Source organism: Amphiprion ocellaris, chromosome 22 (assembly GCF_022539595.1).
Source record: "Amphiprion ocellaris isolate individual 3 ecotype Okinawa chromosome 22, ASM2253959v1, whole genome shotgun sequence".
Taxonomy (NCBI): Eukaryota; Metazoa; Chordata; class Actinopteri; family Pomacentridae; genus Amphiprion; species Amphiprion ocellaris.
The window spans coordinates 20,713,401-20,737,398 of NC_072787.1; the positions used below are offsets into that span (position 1 = coordinate 20,713,401).

Sequence of the window (23,998 nt, forward strand, 5' to 3'; positions counted from 1 at the left end):
ACCTCTATGGAGATATTCCATTAAAAATCTGCCATTTCCATCTAGAACAGTCATTTACCACATTACCAAAGCCTAGACTGTCATTCTGATTAATTTAATGTTGTCTTCATAAAAAAAAAATGCTTTCCATTCAAAAATGTGGACATTTCTAAGTGAACCCAAACTTTTGAATGGCAGCGTATATCGTTCTGAACTCACTGTGGTTCTTAGATTTCACTATATTGGATATCTTGCTGGCCAAGTGTCACTTGCCCAATAAATTACAGTCCTATTTTGTTCACATCTTTCTAGAATAGTCAAGGAATGTTGGTGTACATAAATTAAACAAAACTGATTTGCCTTAATGAGGAAATAAAGCTAAGTTCAAAGGTTCCATTTTCATTGGCACTGAGTCTATGTTTAAGAATTTTCATAAGTCAGAACTGAACATAGCTCTTAGCTGAGAGGTGAAACATCCACAGGAACCAAAAACAGAAGTGTAATTGCCTTCTATTGAAGTTCTTAGGATAGAAATAGGTCATTATAAAGCAATTAACACTATTATTTAATTTGAATTCAAAAAAGCATGGGCATACCTCCTCCCGCATGCAAATATACCTCCACACGCTGGTCAACAACCTCTACATCCAACATTAACATATAAAATATCGTTTGATAAACTTACATCGGTATCATCTGTATTATGACATTCTGACCACTCCTCAATGGTACAGAAAAAGCAATTCTGGAAGAAAATAAGAACAAAAAGATGACTTTTTTGCATATAAAATATTCTCTGTACCACAATAATTCCACAGTCTCTGTAGCTGAATATCAAATACCTGAAATAACGCACTAAGTGACCGTCAAGCTGCTCTGGTCAACCAGTAACAAACAACAAAACGCAAGATGGGCAAACAAATGGCAGCTTCCCTAAATTGCATGCCATATCACATTGATATCATATCCCCTTTCCATCACTAAAATAAACACAATTTGTCAGTTTCAGTTAGACAATTTGGTGCAAATGGTTCCACAGTTTGATTTAGGAGGAAAAGGAAAAGATGCAATTTGAGGGAGCTCTGGAAAAGGGATTTTTTTTTCCTGCAAGACCTAATCCCCCAAATACTCAGGATATGACATATGACACGGAAATATACATTAACTGGCAAGATAATACACAGGCTTCAGTGATGTGTGGAGGAGCTGAGGTGGTGGAGGAGGTTGCATAGCATTACAGAATTAGCAGTACATATAAAAACAGTGGTATGAATACATTTGGATGATTCTGGTCACCTGGAAGCAAATATACGATGCACCAATAAGCCAAACGTATGAAGCCGATCACCTGCGAGTGCAACTTCCGTGCTCTGCCTGAACTAAGACTCTGCTTCTGAATTTTCAGGCAGGAAGCCAAACAGTACATGGCAGCAAATCATACAGAAAGTTGGCCTGTGTTTCCTCTCTCTAAGCGGACTTTCTCATTTTGTTTTATTTTGTAAATCCCATGAAAATAGGTTGTCACAAAGTTAACAAACTGACTCTGCCCTGCTTGATATGTAGCATAATGGAAGTTTATCTTCCTGTGAAATAAATCTGAAATAATGAGCTTCTGACTGCCCTTGCAGGAGCTGTGCACAGTTTGTCAATTTACACCTCATATACACATGGATTTACATATAACAACCAAATGGTCTTATAGGAATGACTTATTAAATAACTTTTTAGAGCAACATGGAGTGATGTTCTCATAACATGTAATAAAACGTGGCTGTGTAAATCTGCTCCCAGAATGTTAAAAGTAACTCTGCACACAAATGTGACAGACGAGCTGTGGGCGCACAAACCTGCTGTATGGAAATATGTATCACCTCATCATAATAACTGTATAGCAAACACATCCCTAATGTTTGTTATATTGCATGCAAAAATAGTATGACTTCATGAATACTAATGCATGTGGAGGCTGGAGTGTTGGGGAGATTTACAACACGGGGAGAAACATGTAGCACTGCTGGCAGGGATTTTACATGTCTGTTTATGGATAACCTATATAAAAAAAAAAGCAAGGCAGGAATTGTGCAGTACTGGATTGGTGGACGTCTATATTTCCCGGATTTGCTGCAAAGCTTTATCCCATCCACCACGGCAGATCTGTCAGATTCTTTACACCAAGTTAGAAAATGTTTCGTCTATTTTTTATCATACTGGGAAGAAATGCATCAAAGCTAAACCCATCTCCACAAACAGCTCTGGTGAAAAAGAAAAAACAAATCTGGAAATTCTTGACATCAAAATTGTTCTGAGTCACCTACGAGAAATTCCATCTGTCCACCAAAGAAAAATAACACTTTTTCGGCAATAACCCTGACATGCACCGCCGTTAAAATGGGAGCCCTTTGAGTCCAGCCATTGTCCTGCAAATACACTGTGATGGAGGATAATGTGTCTCAGTCAATGCACTTTGACACTGACGTAAAATGAAAAGGCACCTTCCCTCCCTTCAGGCGAGAGCAGCAACAGGATAGAATGAAACTAGCAGCTTTCCATCCACATTACAGTCATTGTGCTTTTATGTAGGGAAAATATCCGAAAGAAAATGTACTATATGTGTACAATTTCACAATTTCTGTGACTGATCTTAGTCAGGTATGGTTCAAATCAGGATTAGAAAGTTTTAGTTTTGCCTTTTTAGCCACACTAGCTGCACAAGTCTATAGCAAAGTACACTACCGGTCAAAAGTTTTAGAACACCCCAATTTTCCCAGTTTTTTATTGAAATTCAAGTAGTTCAAGTCCAATGAATAGCTTGAAATGGAACAAATACAGCAATTTTCAGCAGATGACTTGAATAACTCTATTTCGAAAGAATTAATCAGTCCAAAATGACTGGGGTGATCTTGCAGGAAGGTGCAGTTGCATAGGAAATGAAAGCAAATTTTCAAGAAAGCTGAAAAGGGACTTTACATTGTGAAGAACTTTTCTCAAGACCAGCCAAGCATCTGAAATAGTTTTGCTGGAATATTTTTTTTTGCTTTGGATGGTATTCGTCATTCATCAAGCAGAGCTTCGTTGTGCTGATTTAAATGGTCATGAAATCTAGCTTTGTTGCCTGATGTAGTGGCAACAATTGCAAGTCACTGCCGACAGAGCAGCTATTTTTGGTCATTATCCTTTCTGTAGCTGAAATATTTGCATACAACTGGCGCTGCATGTTGTTTTGCAACCAGATCTTCCTTTTCAGTGTTTCTCTCCCGTCTCTTGCTCGTTTTGCTGTGCTCATGTGGAGTTGACAAGTCAACAAACTCTGTGTCTTGTAAATAAAGTTTAAAAAAGGAACCTTAAATCCATTTAAATCATATTGCATCTGACAGATTCTCTTGTAGACTCATCTGGAAAATGGGAACTATGTGGGTTTATCAAATAATTGACCTGACTTCACATCACACTTCCTGTAATGTGACTGTTGTACATTTGCAATGTCAGTGCTTAAAGATTATATTGTATTTAGCTCAGCTTAAATGCTACGGCATGTGTATAAAGTTTTGTTGGTCTCCAGATTTTAGTTAACAGTCCCCATAAAACATGTTCAAACTTTGTAAAAACATGTTCAAGCTTTTAGCATTGTGGCATGTTGCATTGTGAAAATATCACAAAAAGAGGGAAACAAAACCAAAGTGCCACCTAAAGAAACACAGCATGTGGCATTTCTTCACCATAACTCTGAATTGCAGCCTCTCCCTGCAGTTCTATCAGCTCCTGTTTGACAACTCTCCTTTGAAGTGGCCTTTAAAAAAAGAACATCTCCTTGGTTTAAAGCACATACCCGTTCAAACTTAATTGCGAGGACCCAAAGGAAACCACATGTTTCTGACTCATTTTTATGTGCGAGCTTGTATTTCCGGTGAACCAAATAGGATGAAAAGAATGTGTCTGGTACATTGGTTTACTAATGAATCTTTAATGGGTATTATATTTGCTGCAAATAACTGTACTCAGACACACTATTTGCTGCGAATAACATTGCTGGGTGGGTTCCACACATTCAACCTGAACAAAACAAAGGCTGTCACAGACACATCGGTGGGTCCGTCTCATCTAATGCACAGTGATTCATCACACTGAGTAATATGATACTCGCTCATTTGCATATTTGATGCTAATGTGGTGTTTGTTTACGGTAATGAGCACTTGTAATTGGATTTTAATTCATTATACAAGGAATGGGCTATTGGTGGGAAAGATTTCTGAAGTATTTATGTCAGTGAAGGCATCAATCTTAATGTCAGTGTATTTCTTGTGCTGAGACGTGTCTCTCTTGTTTCCAGCGAGGCCCTGAACTAATCCAATTTCAGTGAATGCAATGCCTCTTTAAATAGCTGTTTAGGGTTGTCTGCAACTCAGTTCAATCAAATCAAATTGTTCGGCTCTCACTTTAAGTATCACCCACTTTGTGTTGCAATCCATGCATCATTTGTATGTACAATGAATCCTGCAGTCGATTTAGCCACACAGCTTCCAGCGGCTGCTAGATGAATATCCCCCCACCCTCCCAACACCCTCCTCGGTCACCACTGGAGAGTTTTCTGCAGCATCACTGGAAGACAACTAGAAGAGCCACATTGTTCCGTGTAAATGAAATCATTGTCTCCGGCTCCTTCAGTCACAAAAGAAATTGTATTTGAACCCGTTGGGACAATCTAGGCTGAGATAACCAAAATTAGTTGCCAGTGATGGTGAAAAATGTGTCATGATGAACAGATTCTCTCTCTCTGTCTCCTCTATGTGATCCAAATTTTAATTGCATGCAACACAGGAGAACAGCGACGTTTTTACATTTTGGGAAATTTGCATCAGTGGAGTCCATATTCATTTGATTCATCCTGAGCTGACTGACTGCCGGTGGTTGATTGATATTTACAGTGCAGACAGGAGAGTGCTATCAGTGTTGTTAGCGCACAGCAATGAAGCCATTAAACATATTTCCCAGAATGACAAACTAGAGCCATTTTAAAATGTGTTGTTGCAAATGACTAATACTATTACTGTTCTCAACACTTTAATTACAATTTACTAAACTATTTAGAAAACGATGCAACTGGTCCACTGAAAATCCAGTTTATTGCCGTTTTTGTACCGTTAACATGTCCTTATGGTGTATTTTGTGTGTTGGAAGACATATCATGACTGAAATAATTAGTCAATGCTATGGCTGAGCATTTGAAACTGGAGTGAGACTCAGACTTCCTGAGTTTATATATAGCAAACCCAAGGAAAAAATCTTGTCAAACAGCAAGGTGGGGCTTGTTATATATCATTATTCTTCCTTAGAATAAGGTGAACTTATCGGGCTGAATACATAATGGAGGATAGAGTAGTTACAGTGTTTATGCAGAGTTGGGGGAGAGCTGGTGTGCTTGAGTTGCACTGAGGTGTGGAGGGGTGTCTGGAGACTATATAGATTCTCAAAATTTTGAGGAAGCAACCATGTAGAGTTACATCTAAGACATTTCAAGGCAGGAAAGGTTTTATTTCATGGAGGAAAAAACCCTTTTAATATATATAAATCACTGATCAAAGAGGGACTTTCAATTGCATGCAAAAGTGAGTTTTTCTGGTATTTACATTTAAATAAAAACTGCACAAATCTGATGTGCTTGGTGTATTTATAGTGTAGGCCCTGTTACTAACAAACCCATTTAGAATGCTGTTTACAGAACCAGCAGTGGACTGAAACAATATTTCAGGCTGATTATCTGACTCCATTTGTAGGCCAACCCTGTGTCTTGATGTAACAGGAACCAAACTTGTTATAAATCTGGCCACAAGGTTCATCTAAGAGGAAATGATCCATATTACAAGAAAAACATCACTGCCAAAATCTAATCAGTTGATCCTTGTGTCATTTCTGACCTTCCCTAAAAATGTCATTCAAATCCGACAGACAGACAGACCAATGCCGTTTGTCACATAACTCCGAGGCAGAGCCTCGACCTCCTAAGTAACATTTCTAAAAGTTAGGGACCAACCCACAAAGCCCCTCTGAATACTGAGTTTGAAAATTATGACACGGCTTTGGGTGCTCATACAACAATTAGCTTAAACTTTAAAAATATAATTGTAATAATTACAACAAAATATATTCTATTTTAAAGTATCAAAAACTTCACACACACAAACACTTTGACTGAAGCTGATTATGAGCTACAACAATGTCATTAAGTCTAATATAAAAGTTTTAAATAGCAAGCCTGTGTTTTCACAGACCAGATATCTTACAGGTGAACATGTCACTTGCTTTGCAGCATTTAGTTGCATCTGTGCTAAAGGCCTTTCTCTTTTGACATCATTTCTGGAGTGCACATCCTCATGCTGGGGAGTCCCACTGAGCGACTGATGCATGGATTCTGAGAGGCCCCTGTTGCCATATTATTGCTGGTCAAGTCGGCTGTTCACAGCAGGTCTAACAGCCTGCAGGAAATGTCCCGGTGCTCCTGATTGGCTGTCTGCATGTACACGGAACAGTTCAGAGGGAGAAAAAAAAAAGTATTTTGTAATCTAGATTTGTTTCACAGCTTTGACGGATGCAACCCAATCATCCCCTGAATAAATATTAATACTTAGGCTTCACTACGATTTAGAAGGAAAGTGTATTTTTTAATCCTCTGCATTTATTTGACAGATAGTTACTTTAAAGATCAGGATTTTATACGATGAGCTTTCAAATATAATGTGATACTATATATAAACTACCCAGCAGTATATGAAAGAGTCCCACATAGCTCCACATGGACCAAAACAAAATGCTTACATTGTAATGGAGCAGTAATGATAATTTCAGTCAGGTAATATATAATGTTACAGTCCCCGTGGCCATTTCCTCTGAATTATTATTAAAGTTATTTCACTTTAATTCGTAGTGTTCTCATTTATAATGATTTTTTTCTTTCATATTTCAAAGACCTTAGTATTTCCTCCACCACTAACAACCACTAGTAGCCTCGAGCTGCACAGATTAGCCCCTGAAATCCCTGATGGCAGCACGACAAGATGTCGATTTCCAAGAACCGCACATAGTTGGAATCAATGACTGGACACTTAGGGTCCACATCTACAGCCGAAGCAGTAATGGATCTGAAAAACATGTTTATTGCATTGTTTACTGTGACCTTACGCAGAGTCCTTGTGCGAGCTTTGTTGAGACAGCACTTACTGTTCTTGCCAAAAACGCTGTTTGGGGGCCTGGTTCATGATTTGCATTTAAAACCAAACAAAAGCACAACCCTCCAACTGTGCATCAATAGCACCCAAAATCCCCCCCAAAAAAATCCCTCAACCCTGCCTGATTCCATCATGTATGTGTGTCAATAACAGTCATTTATATTCTGATTCAGGCTGAATATTCAAAGATGACATGTGTCAAAGCCAAATCCAACATTTTACCTTTATAAGATTCCTCTTTCATTGTGGGAATCCGCTTGTTTAGAAAACCTTGCCACCTCTCATAGTTCAGATTGTATCTCCTGCAGGCTTGCACACAATAAGAGGCAACGCTTTTACCCCCCCACTATTTTCAAGAGAACACAATGGTCTGAACTCCCATCCTTCTAACAAGAGTGAGCTGAAGCTCAGAGTGCAATATCAAACCGGCAGCCCGCACTCCCAGCTCATGTTGCCATGGCGATAATGGTAGAATCCATAGTCTCCTCTTTGCCATGTCGGTAATTCGGTTATTTTAGCGTGAGAGATAAACCCCGTCAGTGATACAGCCGAGCTGCAGAGACCACAATGAAACGGGGAATTAAATTCTAATGATAAATGCGTTCAGTCACTACATTCGGCATGATTGAAAGATACAGAGGGAGGAAGTGAAAATGGAAGGCCTTAGAAATAACAAACCTGAAACTTCACAAATCAGGTTCTTATCTTCTCATTATCTAAGCTCATACCGCATCTATTGCCGGCAGAAACTCACACTTCTTTACCTCAGCCACTTACAATGGCTATTGCTTTAAATCCACTAACGCATGACTGAAAATTGTGTGAAAATACCGGAATATCTTCTGTATTGTGAGCAAAATCCTCCTATTAGAAGTGGTTGTGTTTCATTATATATAGACTTTCCTCTCCAGGCTTGTAAAAATAAAAATCATAGCAATGACAACCGCTGACAGGTTTGATGGTCCTATATGTGTGACGTGGGAAGTCATTTTTAATCTAAGCCAGACATGCAATAACACACTGTCATGTATATGCACACAAATAATCTAATTCTGCCCCACTTGAATCAAATTAGCTACCTGCACCAAATGTAATCTTGTACTTCAACACACCATAGATCATAATAAACATCAGCTGATAAACACTTACATGCTGCATATTCCAGCTCATAAAATGCCTTTTAAACTGTGCATATATATAGGTCATCGCATGCGCTGGTTCAGATGTATTTAAAATTGATGCAATTGTTGAATCATGTTGCCTTTTTCTGATATTCTAATCGTGCTGTTTCATGCTCTATTGTTGCACTGTCACACTGAATATTAGGCGAGAAAAATGCCCCTCAAAATACTAATATGATCTGCAGTTACACAGAAAATAAAACCTGAAGAAAGAAATGCTAAGAGACTGAATAAATGTGGTACAAAACACTCGCTTCTTAGACAGATCTAGCAGAACAATATCACAGCAAGAGTTGTCAATTTGAATTTTAGCTGGAAAAAACTTGTAGCTAAGCTCTAGTTCATGCATTTAAGTATGGAAGTGAACTCTCCTATAGTTCTGTGTTGCACTGTATTCACTAAGTCCTGCCCAACTAACTGTATCTACTGTAAATCCTAATCATATATTCAATTTCACACAGAAATATGTCACATTATATTAAGCTGTCTTCTGCTTCATGGTGCCTTTAATGTGTAATTTTTCATATAATAATCAACTGTTGTAGCACTCCATGCTTGGTCATGCTTGGTTGGTGGGTGACTGAGTGATATTCCATCACCTACAAGAGCCTAGTGATGTTAACTGTTAAACTGCATGTTCTCCTGGGCACTATGGCATATGGGAAGACGAGCCCCAGCGGAGCACCATATGTTAGAAAAACAAGGAATGCTCATAAATTTTTGAATGTGTGAACGCAATCGTTCACTGGAGCTCCACACACAGCCGTCTCTGTCGTACTGTACATCTGTAGAAGCCTGTGGTGCGAGTTAAGTGTAGATACACGGCTACTGTAAATACACTCTAAAGTCGGAACATGCACATGAAAGGGCAACATATTTCTCCAATTAGATAGCCTCAAGTCTTTTTCACGAGCAGCGATGGAGTAAGTAGTCATATTCTTCTTTTAAAAATAGAAATAGGACACTAAAATTACTCTATAACAAGTGAACGTAATGCACTCACAATGCTACTTTGAGGCAAATTCCCTCCATATATATATCCTACATATATATGCTATGAAGATAGTTAGTGGTGATGAACAAACCTTGGGTGGTACTGTTGTAATTGGTTGAGATGTGTGCAATTATCTAATCTGTAAATGCCAACAGGTTCCATAGCTTCCTGTAATTTTCATCTGAAAGTCCCTGGAAAAAAACTACTTCCCTAAAGTCTAGAGCTGTTTCTAATATCATTTATCTGCACAAACCAAACAAAATGTTCTTTTGTTGGCTGCAAGAGTGAACAAAGAGATTTGTAAGATTTGTAAACCCTGTGAATTCATTTCATTTTCAATGACAATGTCCTCATAACAATAGGAAAATCCATAAATACTTGGTCACTCCACAGCTGAGGTTACCATTAGTTATGATTGTATGCTCTTAGAATTGTACAAACACTTCAAAACACTCTAAACAAAGACTAGGTGTATTTCTATGTAGCCGTATGCGCTACAATGCAACCTAAACTTAGCTAATTCATTTTGTTAGCATTCCTTCACAGTACAATTCTGGTTCAAAAGTGTGTGTTTTAAACTCTAGGGTTTTGTATCCAGCTCTGCACCTAAATTCATAGAAACTGGAGTTATGGTACATAACTAATATATTTTTTGCCTCGTTTTCATAAGACCAGCTGAGCTATCACAGCAAAACTGATCTTTTTTGGCAGGGAAGCCTTAAAGAGACAGGAGCTAAAATGAAGCATTTCAGATGGAGGTGTTGCAGTAATGTACAATATGAGAAAAAAAAAATTATGTTTCTTGAACATTAAAGGATATTCTAGGAGACTCCCACAAGAAGATAGTGGAGCTGTAAATGAGCATAATATGGGCTCTTGAATTTTCACAAAATTGCATGTTTCCTATGAAATGACTAGGGAACAACAGGGTCTGCAATATAAAGCAACAACTATAATTTCAGCCACTTTGTGTAATGCTAGTTTGGTCAATGACAATGCATAATGTTATTGTGTGTTTTGTATAAAAAAAAAATCTTGGTAAAGTGACTATTTTTGTCAGATAATTGAAATGAAGAGCAGAATAGGGTATATTTTTCTCCGAATTGTAGTGAGTCTCAGGAAATACTTAAGTAAAATGCCTAAAATTTGTCCTTAAAATACATCTTCCACATTCCACCACTGGTCAGGAGAGATTTTGACCATAAATTGCTGAGTAGAAGATTTCCAACCAGCACATTTCAAATTGGCATGCTTGGTTATTTTGTAGGGGTAACTTGTTCCAATGAAAATTGAGCACAAATTTGCAAGTAAAAGTAAATACAGTAATCATTTCAAACTAAATGCAATAAAAGATGATGAAAATGTATTAGCAATAAAGTTCCCCACATTTCATTTTCTTAATTAATAAAGTCAGCCTTTCAAAGCCAACTTCCATTTTTGCAGGGGACTTGCCAATGAGGAGACCCATTAATCTCCGCTTTCCTTCCCAAAACTGTCTGGATGATTCAACTGTCTGCAAATCTTACAGTCAACACTGGATTTCAGACACTAGCCGCACATATGGCATTGTGGCCAGTTTCCAGATGCGCATTTAATACCCTTAAATTGAGTTGTAATAAATGACAAAAAAGTGATTCAGATGTCATCAGTGAGGGACGCTAGAAAAAGAAACTGGAAAAAGTAATTCCATTAAAGAGTCCTTGGGAAAAACCTGTCGTGATGATACTCTGTGAGTGAAATTATGGATCAAAAGCTGAATGAGTGAATGATTTCGTTATGGCATCGGTCTTTGAAGGCTGCACATTCACAAAGGCCAGTGAAGAGGCTTGAAGATCAAGGACACTTGACACTGGCACCCCGCTGCACACTCTGCCGGCCCTGTGAAGAAGGCTCCTGCTCCCTGGATGCACTTAAGTCATCCAGCCTGATAAAGGCGCCGCTGGACGGAGCCTCATTGGAATTTTAAAACTGCAAGCTCCACAAGCATAAACAAGGAGTATGCTACTTTTAGAGGTGGCAGCGGAGACACTGCATGTGCTATTACTCCAGGGTCCACCACTAACTGGCCGGCGAGTCCTGTTTCTCCTCAATTACGTCCAGCCCTGAACCCTGAGCTCCCAGCTGGGAAAGAGGATTTTACTCCATGAGGCTTTACAATACTGCTCTTGCATACATTACCGCACCATTCTTACATCAAAAGTTAAGGCGCCAGCGAGAGAATATAAATGCCTCGTGGAAAACCGCTGCACTTTTGATACAAGGTGCAACATTGTGATAGCGAAGAGGGGCCAACAAAGATATCGCAAACATGGCAATCTCCGCACGCAGCTGCCACCTAGGCTGTGCGGGATTAATGAGAAATAAATAAATAAAGTTGGATGCTTCGCTTGCAACCTCACCCCAGGGGACGTTATCAGTGTGACAGGCCTGGCTTCATGTCGTTCTGAAATGTCAGACACGCAGACACCAGTGCCGTGGTCCATTCTTAATGATTCAAGACACCAATCAGGCTTTTCTTCGCTACCTGCCAACTTCATATTCTTCTCCTGAAAACACACAATAGGCGTAGAGCGGCTTGTTGCTCGCCGAGGATAAAAGGGTGAGGGAGTTTCAGGGCTGACATGAAATCTAGGAAATTGCTACAATCTTGCAAGATACTCTAAAAGTGAGGAGATGCGAGGAGTAGCGCTGGCACGTGTTTATGGTGAGAGCCTGCCTCTTCCAATGACATGATATACTTTTACAGCCCGGCCTGTGTGGCTTTGAATGTATAAACCAGCAGCGTGATGTAGGACTGCTAATTTGGGCTAGTGTGTGGCACGTCTGGGACAAAGCGCCAGTGCAGGGACAGTAATGAGAGCTGCCATAAATTGACTGAAACTAGGGGGTGAAGCACGGGTTTCTGAGCGCTTTAATCATTCCGTGTTGTCAAGATCGGGGTGCATCCTGCGTCTTCTCCCTCCTGCCAGCTCGTCTTTAATTCGGGCACATCGAGGGAAGAGTGCTGTTGGGTGCTATTTTCTGAAACACTGCCGCTGGTTGGGGAAACAGCTGGATGAAATTATGCCAGGGTTCTACTAGAAGCCTTAAATCTTGAAGCTCTCAGATGACGTGTTCTTAACTCACACCCGCATGATAATGTATGTTCCCAAAGGATGCATGGAGCGGTGAGAGGGCTGGAAATGGAATGCGACTGTGTCAAACAGGATGGCAGTAGTGATTAAGTGATTACTTGGTCTAAAAAAAGGATCCAGTTACAACTAAAGAGTGGCAGGAAATAACACTAGTTATTAATGTTATTAAAGGGCTACTACGAATTTAGCATTAGGATACACAAATATAGAATGAAATGTTTAAAATAAATGTTGCAGATGCAGAAATATCTCAGCTTTTAATCCCTAGTTTGAGTCAAGCACAAAAATACTGTCTCCTTTCATCATTATAACTCAATAATGTCACTTAACTCAACTTGTGAATGATTAAACAAAGAGTCTGACTTTTTAGGAAACATTCTAGATGACAACATCGATGCCTTTATCATGTGCCAATATGAAGAAACCACCGGTAGTCGGTTTGCTTGGCTTGGTACAAAGACAAGAAAAAGGGAAAACATCTCAAGTGCATTCACCTTTTTTTTTTAACACCCATATCCATCAACACTCCTGTCCCCCGTCCATCAACCTCCACCTCAGCCATAATTCTGTCATTTTGCAACACAGTTTTTGTTCAAATTTTCTACAATCCAAACCAAGACAATCCTGATGATATCATGATTGGTTTCAGACTTTGAAAAGTGTCTTCCTGATTATTAGAAGGTATTGCAGCACAGTCATGGGGAGTTTTATTGAATAAAATGTATGATAATCTGAAAATTGAATCCTTTGCATGCACATATTGTAATAATATTTACATTTATGAGGTAAAATCAATCATCAAATAGGATTTTAATGGAAAATGAGACTCCTTTTTTTTTTTTTTTTGACAGAATCTACCTTTGCTCTTAACACATTAAAACCCGGAGCAATAAGCTGCCCCTTAAAAACGCATGCAGGTGCACACATCTGCTGCATTAGGTTCAATTGCCTGCCAGATGCAGGGCTGCTGCTCTATAACTGACCTTACTTGAGCAAAAATAAAAACCAGAGCAGATCTGACAAGACATATTGAGCCCAACTGACTCTGCCGTTTTGACTGATTTACTGCATCTTTACCTACCAGGACATTTATCCTCCCAGATGTCAAGATACAACATGTGTCAGACTCACATTTTGATATTCGTACAATTCCCCATTATTATCCCAGACGCTGCCACATCTTGTTTCATGCGAACCGCTCAGGAGAAATATATATATATATATATTTAGATAAAGTGGAGCAATATCTGAGGCTTTGAACATATGATATAAATAAGCAGTCTATTTTTGGAGCCTGCCTTCCTCACATCATCCTTTTCTCGGCGCCCCTCAAACAAGAATTACTTGTGAAAGTCAAAGGTATTCTTTGACAGAAGTACAAGGTGCAATGTTCAGCGTGCAAGACGGCAAATGTCAGACGTTTGTTTGTGAGGAAAGTAGAGGAACATCAGTGCTCTTTTGCTGCTTTTCGCCGCAGTATTTTTGTGCCAGTACTGAGGGAGCACCGCGGTGCTGCTGGGATCAAATAAAAGGAGGGGTTTTAACATGCACTGTGAATGGCGTATTAGTGACACTTTGTGATCACAGACACACCTGAGATGCAAGAAGACGTGACAACCCTTAACTTTTTTTTTCTTTTTTCCCTCAAGTGTATTTTCTGCATGAGGAGTCATTTCAAGTGTTTATCGCCTCACACAAAACAAAGTTTGAATTGTGCTGACAGTTTGGAATAAATGCATCATTTAAAAGTCAGCAGTGGTGCTGTTTGTCTTCAAAAATGCCACTTAGATGATTTTTATGTAGTCAGTGACTCATTTTAAATTGACACTGTTGCAGTTAAGGTCTTTTAATTGGCGTCGGAGGTAATTAGTGGTCATGTCAGCTGTAAATTTTGCAACATGATGTGAGGTTTAATAGCGAGAAGCTTGTTTACAAGCTATCAATTAGAGCCTGAGAACAAGAATGCACGAGTTCTCTTTGTTACTGTGGTCTTCTCACTAATCACTGATCATCCCACAGTAACAAGACAACACAGATATTTGTTCAGTTTACCAACAGAATCTTTAGCATTGGGATGGTGAGAGATACGTGGGTGTGTTCAGAAAGCAGAAAAACCTCTCTCTCAAACATAACCTCATGCACTTGCACACTGTCAAATGCACTTTCTGTAGATAACGCGTTCCTTCTGGAAAATATGTAAATGTGTGCTTTTTTTTCCACAACCAAAAAAAAAAAAAAAAGACTACACAACCAGAGATCTCAAATTTCATCCGCCTAAGGTGCGTGTATCAAATTCTGCCTCTGTGCTGAAGGTCTAGCAGGAGATCAACACTTGGGAAAAAGAGGATTTAAAAATCTTCCTCACCGGTATGTGTGCATGGAAATAGCTGACATTTCAAGTGCTGTGTTTGGTGTGACTGTGACACACTGCAGTAAACATTGGGAGATAAATACTTTCCAAGTGCAGAAATAAATATCTGTAGAAAATTCCTGTCTAGCACTCTTTGGACTTGCTTGTTATTATTTCAATTGCTGCCTGAATGCTGTCGTCACCGTGTCTCGAGGCGCCGAATCCACAGTTCAGCCTCTAATATACAGTACAGTTGACCAGCTGGCCGCGAGACTGTCAAACTGAGTTTTTTTTTTTTTTTTTTGGCCAAACAAGACTTGTGCTTCACTCTAATCCGTCTGGCTCTTGTGTGTGTGCTCCTTGGCCTGAAAAAATGGGTATGTTATCATTTCTCCTCAGACCGCTGACTAGCTCTGCCTGTCCAATTGGAGCAGGATCCCTGAGCCCCGCAGTGCTCCAAGTAATGCCACTAATGAGTGTGAGGAGGTTTGGTAGCAGGGATCAATGTTCTGAGCCGTGTGTCGGAGAACCAGCTGCCCCAGTCTGACCGGCTGCTACCCTGAATGCACCACGGCCCTGCTGACACCAGCACTGCAGAGGGTTTCTGGGCGACCCTCAGGCCTGCGGGTGCGCATGTTTCTATAATCACCTGTTATCTCTCTCACACCAGCACCTGAGCCTCTGATACTGAGAACCTCTGAGCAGGATTTCATAAGCTATACCTCTTTCTTCTTTTAGCTCTGCTGCCATTATGCACAGAAGATCCATAAAAATTCACCTCACTCTAGCACTTCATTTCCTACATTCTAGTGAAGTCACTTTGTGCTTTTTTTTTTTGCATCAATTCATGGCAAAAGCATCTGTATTTATGTAAAGAAAAATACAATATTCAGACACCAGGTGACAATTCAAATTATAATGGAACATATATGGGTCTAAATATGCTTTTCATAGTGGATTCCGTGTTTGCATGAGCTTATAATTAATATTCGGAGAGTAGAAAAAAGACCCAGTGCTTCAGAAAAAAGTGGTCTTAAGTGCAAGTTTGCTGCAGATAAATTCAGGCAGTTTATAATGCAATAACTATGGAGAGCTGACAAGCCTGTACTTTGTATAAAACCTGAACTGCCCATCTTGAGTGGCAGCTAGAAATGAAATAAATTCTCACAAGCCAGTTTAGACAAATTGATGCTAAGACACGCAAGTTGAAAACATTTCAACCTCAGTGAAGCTTTTGAGCGCTTCTCTGAGCTTTTAGAAGAGTGATTCCCGATAGTACTGAAACTAGAGGTAAAAAGGAGTAAGGCCAAAGGGAAATAACAGAGAGCAAAATAACAGAAAGAGGAGAAAGACTTTCTGGGGTCGGTGGGAGGTGGCAGAGGTGAAAATTTGCTCCTTTATTCTAAAAACGCCTTTGCATGCACATAATAATCCATTTCATAAGAGCTGACACATTGATAAGTGAATAATTGCAAAAAAAAAAATTGGTCAGGAAAACATCCGAACACATAAATAAAATACAACAAATTACAATTATATCACCTGAAAAGCTTCTCATTTGAAGTAAAAAAAAAAAAAAGGGGGGGGGGGGGGGGAGCAGTTTTCGGTTTGTAGCCCTTCAAAAGTATGCAAAAGCAAACAATCAAAGGTTACATTTCAGGTTATGTCAATATTTTTCAAGGTCTAAAGAGAAACAAAATGAAATCTATGTTTTCTTGTGTCCTAGCTGGGTTATTGTGAAGCTTTAAAGCTGCAATAAAGACATTAGTTAACATTTCAACCTTCACGGCCTTGTGAGGACTCACCTCATGTCTGTTTGCAAGTTGTTCAAAAATTACCACTCACTTAAACAGGAAAACATCATTAATTCACTTCTACAGTTATTACTAGTTATAACCTTTAAATCTTCCCCTAAAGAAAACGGCAGCATCCAGTTTTCCTCATTGGTGAATCATTTGCTGTTCTGGCAATTTTGCAGCAAACAAACAAATGACTTTGAACAAAGTTTGAAGCCCGAAGCAAACAGCTTGTCACACCATTATGTAAAAACAGCCACTTGCATCGGGGCCAGTTTCAGAATGGATTAACAATCTTTAAGTGCCTCTCAAAAACAGATTGTGATTTCACTGTGTAATGCTGCTGAGTCATCGAGCAGCTCAAGCGGCTCACATAAGTGGGTGGATGTGCGCTCCATGAGTGGACTCTCGCATGGAATGAGAGCAAGTAACAGAAGCTTAAAACAGTGTGGAGTCGGTAATTGGGCTGTCAGGTCACCTCCATTCTAAACATCTGTTTAATTGTGGTATATGTTGCGCTTTAACATCTCGTGACTGCGTTGGTCAGATATGTTACTCATCACAGCAGAGATCATGTGTTAAATTACCCAAATGGATAACTGAACTGAATCTTTTCAGCTTGTAGGCGTCAAAATTGTTGTTCTTTTAGGCACATTGTTGAATATACAATAGCTTAGTCATGCTTGTGACAAAAATACTCATTTGTAGTAGTATTAGTTTTATAACCTGCAGCTTTAACGTTCTGGTTGATTCCAAATGCTCTCATCAAGCACATTTCCAGCAGAATACAACACAATGCAATGTAGCTTGTGAACCTAGAAGAGTTTTTGGCTTTTTCCCGTGGTGGAGACCAAAACAGTGCCAAAAGAAATGTAGTGAATGACATGACTCCAAATGCTAATGTGGCTCCATGTCTGCTAATAGGCAGTAATTTACTGTTTGCTCATACAAGGGTCCAAAAAAAATGTTGATACATGTTTAAAATAAAACACAATTAATGTATACATAATATATTATGCAATATCATGAAATGGCTCAAGATATATTATAATTACAATAAACAAGCTAGTAGAATTGCTTAATTTAGCTTGTAAAACAAATAAAGGTTAAATTTCTTGTTTAATTTTTAAATTTAATCAAGTTAAATCAATATTATTATTATTATTATTATTATTATTATTATTATTATTATTATTATTATTATTACATATTTCCATTGTCTGTTGCTAATTTGCCAATCCAAGAGGCCAAAAAAGGTTACTACAGGATTAATATGAAACGCAATTAATGTATACACAGTATAATGTATTATGGAATGAATCAAAAGGAAGAATAAAACCATTATTACAGATAAGTTAACAAATGTTTCATTATTCCTTAAGTTGGAAAAGAAATAAAGATTGAATATCTTGTTTAATTTAACATCTATATTTTGATTATATGTGCTTTAATGGTAGCACATGCATAATTCATATTGCTGTGTACATTCTGATCTATGTTAAATGTTTTTCTGTTTCAGCCTTTCCCATCCAGTCTCTATTAATTTGTAGTGTCTCATAGCCCATTTTGGATGGGCATATTTATGTGCACAAAACAAAAAAAAAACAACAAAACAGGTCATCATCACCACCATCATAATCTGTATAATTATTGTGCCTCAGAACAATTATGTTTTTTTCATGAATATGCAAAACAATTATGATGTTAATACCAAGTAATTAAGGTTCAGAAAGGGAATTAGCAGATAGCTGCTAAAACAACAACTGACAAACAGTAGACGCAAATACTCACTGCAGTATCTGAATCTGGGAAAACACAACTGACTGCATAAATAAACCAACATGTGTACGTACTTAGGTTGTAAATGTCACACTGCTCTGTAGTAAGCTCTAGATTTGTATCTGTTTGAAGGGATGAGAAGTATAAACGGGGTTTAGACATCTGTTCACATGTAGCAATATGTAGCTAGAAAGTGTCCTCCACTGTGGTAAACAGCCGTGTTAGTTGACATTTCCCATCCATTGATTCCCATCATTGGTTCAACCTTTTGGAGCGCTTTGGTCTGACCTACACGGGCTCTACGGGGAGGCACGATGCCACTGAGACTCCACAAAGCAGCCTTCCTATCGATCAGCCCACGCCTAAAAATAAAGTCAGGGCCCAGCAATGACAGAGAGGCGAGCAAAAAGCCTGTGTCTGCTAATCAATGGTGACCTAGAATTTTATGCCCCGAATCGATACATCATGCTTTTCCTCCCATGATCTAATGATCTTTTGAATGTGTCCATGTCTGACACTCTCAAGGAGTGTGGAGACCAAATGTCAGGTTGGAAAATTAGTGTCATTTCTTGCTGTGGTTTTGCTTTCCTTCGAAGAAAATAGTTTTCTTCTTTTTTGTGTGTGTGTGTCGAGGTTGCTTAAACATCATTATAAATCGTGTAAATGTTCTTGGGACGTGTTGACCTCCTTGTTACCACCCTATTATGTAATTATTTCCTGAAAATGTAATGGAATTTGCACTTGACCTGATCAAAAATGTATTAAAACTCAATACTATAATAACTTGATAAATAATTTAATGAAATGCCCTTACTCATATTGTAATACATTTACGCTAACCAATAATATAATACCTTTCAAATTAGCCTTTTTTCAGAACTCAGAATGTAATAACGTAATAAATAAATATATAAATAAAAAAGCATGTGTAACCCTTTCGGTTCTAACACTTTAAGATGTGATTCAGGTTCGGGAAGGAATTTTGTTAAGAATACAGTCACCCCCAAAACACACAATGAGAACAGATTGTAAATTTTTAGGAAAGAAATATATTGAACCCCCGTACAAAATTGAGCTTATGAATGTTGAAACGACCAGAACATTGTATCCAGTGAAAGTTCATGATAATCACAATTAAGTCCGTCAACAGTTCCGAGGATTAAAATGTTTTGTTCATCCACAACTGGCCGGCCAGGCAAAACAAACCCAAACCCCTAGGCAACAAAGCAACCAAACAAAAAAAACATATTGAGTGCACTCAGAGAAAAAAACTCCTACCGCCCCCTGATAATGAATGTCCGACAAGATGGTCCGAGGTGATGGCCGATCCCAGTGTGATGGAGATGGAGATGTGGACGTGGATGGACATCAACACACAGCAGATGGATGAAGATCAAAGTCCCGCTGAAGAGAATCCTCAAAAAAAAACAAACAAACAAAAAAAAAAGGATGTGCAATGCAATTACTCATACAATCCATAGTAAGTGTCCAATACATTTACTCCAATAAAGTTGCCATTCTGCCAGTCTTTTCTTGGCTCATAGCAGGCTGTACACATAACAATACAGCATATCATAGATGAACAATATAACCTTCTGAATTTAAATGCATTCTTCCCTCAGCCTACAGCCAATAATGCAACACATTTTACAGTTTAACACATTACTAAGACTCAGTAACTCAGTCTAGCCGCATGAAATGTACTCTAGCATTTGGACAAATGCAGCACCTAACTAGCCAGCACCGAGTGGTGATCCTTCATTTTACACAGCAAATTACTCAAGTAGCAACAACATACAACTCAGTAAACACGTGAAACAGTTAACAGATATCAACGGAAAACCATTTAATTCCTATCAAAGTTATCCCGACTGTGTTTTTAGACAGACTACGGGGCTCGTGTTTCTTGTTTTTAGCTTCGCTTTGCTAGCGTTAGCATGCTATGGTAAAACCTTGAAGACCACCCATAACTCACCGGAATGTCGATTTCTACGTTCAAAGACGTCTGATGGTTCTTGTCTACTTCCGTAACGTCTGCAGTTAACTTTAGTGTCAAAATACCTCTTTTATGGTCTGTTTTCTAAGTAAATCCAGCGCTAGCTTGAGCGTAGCATCCGCACAGGACTGGGTGCGGCAAGAAAAAGAAAAGATCGCGTATTTCGGTAAGATAGCCACCCCGAGCACTTTTTCGCGCACTAAGGAAACTTATCAAATTCAATCTTCAGGACAATAACGGCCCTCTACTACCACCTTGTGGCCAATTTACGGTACTGATTCTCCTGAGAGAAAAGGCAAATTAAGGGACTAACTCAAAATACTGGCTAAAAACACATTATTAATGACCTAATGACCTGAGGTTATCTACCCGGGTTACACATGCCTTTTATCAGAAAGTATGCAAGCATACATCATTTTCTTTTAATGTTTATATATTAGAGACAGTTTAAATTCTAGGAATGTGCTACTCTGTGTAAAGAAGCCAAATTTAATCCTACTTGTTTATATGCTTACTTTGTTACAGTATCCAAAATTTAAATCTTAAATTATATGCAAAAGTATCTTAGCCTTGGCTAATGTGATAACAACAAGCATTAACATCAGCCTCTAAATGCCATGTAATACATAAGCAGTTTAAACAAAAAAAATAGTTTCAAATTCTAGCCTGAAGCAACCTTTATCTGCTCTATCCTCACATTTTATCACACTTTTTCCGATACCTTTCTTCCCGGTATAAGGGAGGGTTTCTTTGTTCCTTCCAACTGTCACCAAATGTTCCTTTCATGTTGTGAATTGGCGCTATATAATTAAAATTGATTTGATCTGAACTGATTTTAAACCACCTACAGAATATTGTGTAGATCCCCCTCATGCTGACAAAAAGAAATGGACACAGGACCTCTAGGGATGACACCAGGACGTTGGTAGCAGATTGTTTGAGAACTATGGGTTGCAGATTGAGGCTTCGATGGCTCTCTCGTTACAGCACGTTCCATGAACGCTGTTTCAGTGCCTTGAGCTCCTTGTTGTGTCCCTCGAGTGGTTTCTAAGCAATTATGTAGTGTGGTGAGGCACATTGTCCGGCTGCAAGCGTGTTTCGATGCTACGTGTCAAAGTAACATCCACATGAATTGCCTGGGCCCAAGGTTTCCCAGCAGAGCAATATATTTTAACGAGATGATCAATGTTATTCATTTCATCTATCAGTGGTTGTAATGTTGTGGTAGATGAACTACCTCTATTTACTGACATAGAGGTTGACGTCAATTTCACATTTAAAGCGACATTATAAACCTTTATGACAAGGTGAAAAGAACGCTTATGACTGGCTATGTATGTTTATGTCAGCTGTCATGTAATGTGTATGTAGGTGTTGTGAACGCCTATGGACGCCCCCCTAATTATTTAATAATGCCTAATTAATAGATGCTATCTGTGTTGTAGAAAGTTGTTTTGCTGGATTGTGATTGTTTTAATGTTGTTTTTTTGAAATTTATGACATAGAGAGTGAAGAGGAAAGTCTTGGTAACCACTACGTAGGGCCTCCAGTGCTGCTTAGAAGCTTTTCTGACCCATTGACTGTTTAGATAAGATTATACCTAGCAACTGTGACACCTTACATTGGTTTGTGGACTGCAGTATTGAGTTTAGAGTTTGGTGTTTGCTCATCTTGCTCAAGTGTAACTCGAGGATACTACCCACGCTGACACAGTAGCAATGTGTCAATCCAAATGGAACCTTGCCTTAAAACATGTACTATTTTATCATCCATTTTCCTCTGAATGGGACTGTAATCTGCAAAATTAGCATCATGCTGTGTTCAAAAAGTCATAAAGCTCGCAATTGAGACCGTAAACTCATTAGAAAAATGTTTCCTGAGGTAACAGATCAAGAAAGAAAAGAGGTCATTTTCACATAGACATCTATACAATTGGGCTTGTTTTAGCAAACAGAGGAGTCGCCCCCTGCCGGCCTTTAGAGAGAATGCAGTTTGAAGGCACTTTATTTGTTACATTTATCTTTTGGAGCTTAAACCACACACTTTAACCTCAATCTATCTTTCATTTCAAAATTTAAAGTTCCTTACCATTCCAGTCAGGATATTTTATTACCTCACTGCTCAAGGTGCTCCATTATTGTGTTTTTATTATATTTCCAATCAGATCAGGTGCAAATTTTATTACATTTTCAGGAAATTATTACATTACTGTTGGCTACACTCCTTTTTTCTGAACTTAGAAACAAATTTTAAAACAGATATGACCTTTTGAAGCAAAGCAAAATTTAATAGTATGGAGTTGTTAATTGCCATTCATTCTTTCACCCCCTCTTCTGTACCTAGTCATCAATGAATCTCTTTTTATTTGCCATCTCACTCAGTCACTCCACAGCTTCCTTCCTCTCAGTCTCCTCCTCTATGTCTTTTTCTCTCCCTGCATCTCACAGCAGGAGCCCTGCTTGCTCAAGGCTATGCACTATCTCCCCATATTTCTCTCTGGTGAATATTTTATCTTGCCTTTCAAGTATCATTTTCATACCGAAAGAGTGCCTGTGTCCCGCAGTGGTTTCACCCGCACTCCTCATTGTGAAATATCTCTGTTTCAGGCGAGGTGACAATCTGTTTGCACCTTTCAGGAGGGCTTTTGATCAGAGAATGCAGATCTGGATTATGAATTTTTATCAACAAGGGGCTCATGAAAAAGGCATGAAGTCAAACTGTGGTCATCTGGCACAGAGCCGCAGATGACAGGCTTACATTTAAATGCTGTCCATATTTACTGTGGCCTTTGTGGCTGTACAGATATCGACAATTTGAAAACTCATTATTTCCTCCTGTTTTTCTTTCCTCTTTCCATCTCCCTCCCATTCTGTTCTTTCTCTGCATCATTGCCCAGAGTGACAGTGATTTAAGCTGTCAGACATTTCAAGGCCCAAAATTCTCGACTTAGTGACTCACATTTAGGATCAGCGGATCCCACTTGTTTGCATTTGACCAATTTATATCCTCGGGCTGTGTTTCCTGAATGCATGATGATAGTAGTCCAATTCATTTTTTTCTCAGATAGCAATGGGGTGAAATGGAAAAAGGAGAGATGGAGAAATATGCAAACGTCAGTGAATATGGCATAATGGGGGAAGAGGGAAAGGAAGGGGACAAAATCTCAAGAGCAATCTGCGGCGTATTCATAGTTATATTTAAATCAATATATGTGTTTATTCGCAAATGTTTTATTCATCAGGCGCATTCTCTGTGGAAGAGAGAGTAGGCAATAACTTGCATTTGGCAAAGCTTCAGCATGTGCATTAATTCACTATGACACGACGCTGCACATGTGTGTGTGTGTGTGCAGACTTGAGTGCATGTTCTCATTCATCCCATGATGAATGCATGCTGGGACTGGCGTATATTAATATTGTGAGGGGGTAGACATCACATACTTCCAGCTTCTGATCAGTCTTAAGTGCTCACTGGGATCACAACTTAAAGCTTGATAGATAATCAGAATATATTCTGCAAGACAGTAGCATGACCTCTAAGGTGGAATGCAGAAGGGACAAGAAGACAG

General features: G+C 38.8%; 1 long non-coding RNA gene across 4 annotated transcripts in view; it reads right to left on the reverse strand.

The window, feature by feature from the left end:
* The window catches only part of LOC118469159 (uncharacterized), a 111,642-nt gene extending 90,141 nt beyond the window's left edge, over window positions 1-21,501 (reverse strand). For 3 of the 4 annotated variants that reach the window (XR_008600321.1, XR_008600322.1, XR_004845985.2), the window contains exons 1-2: window positions 20,410-21,501; window positions 19,713-19,850 (exon numbers count right to left, since the gene is read on the reverse strand). This is a non-coding gene — a long non-coding RNA (uncharacterized LOC118469159). The remainder of the gene's footprint in view (window positions 1-19,712; window positions 19,851-20,409) is intronic. The other variant, XR_008600323.1, reaches the window with a different exon arrangement.
* Window positions 21,502-23,998: the final 2,497 nt, after the last annotated feature.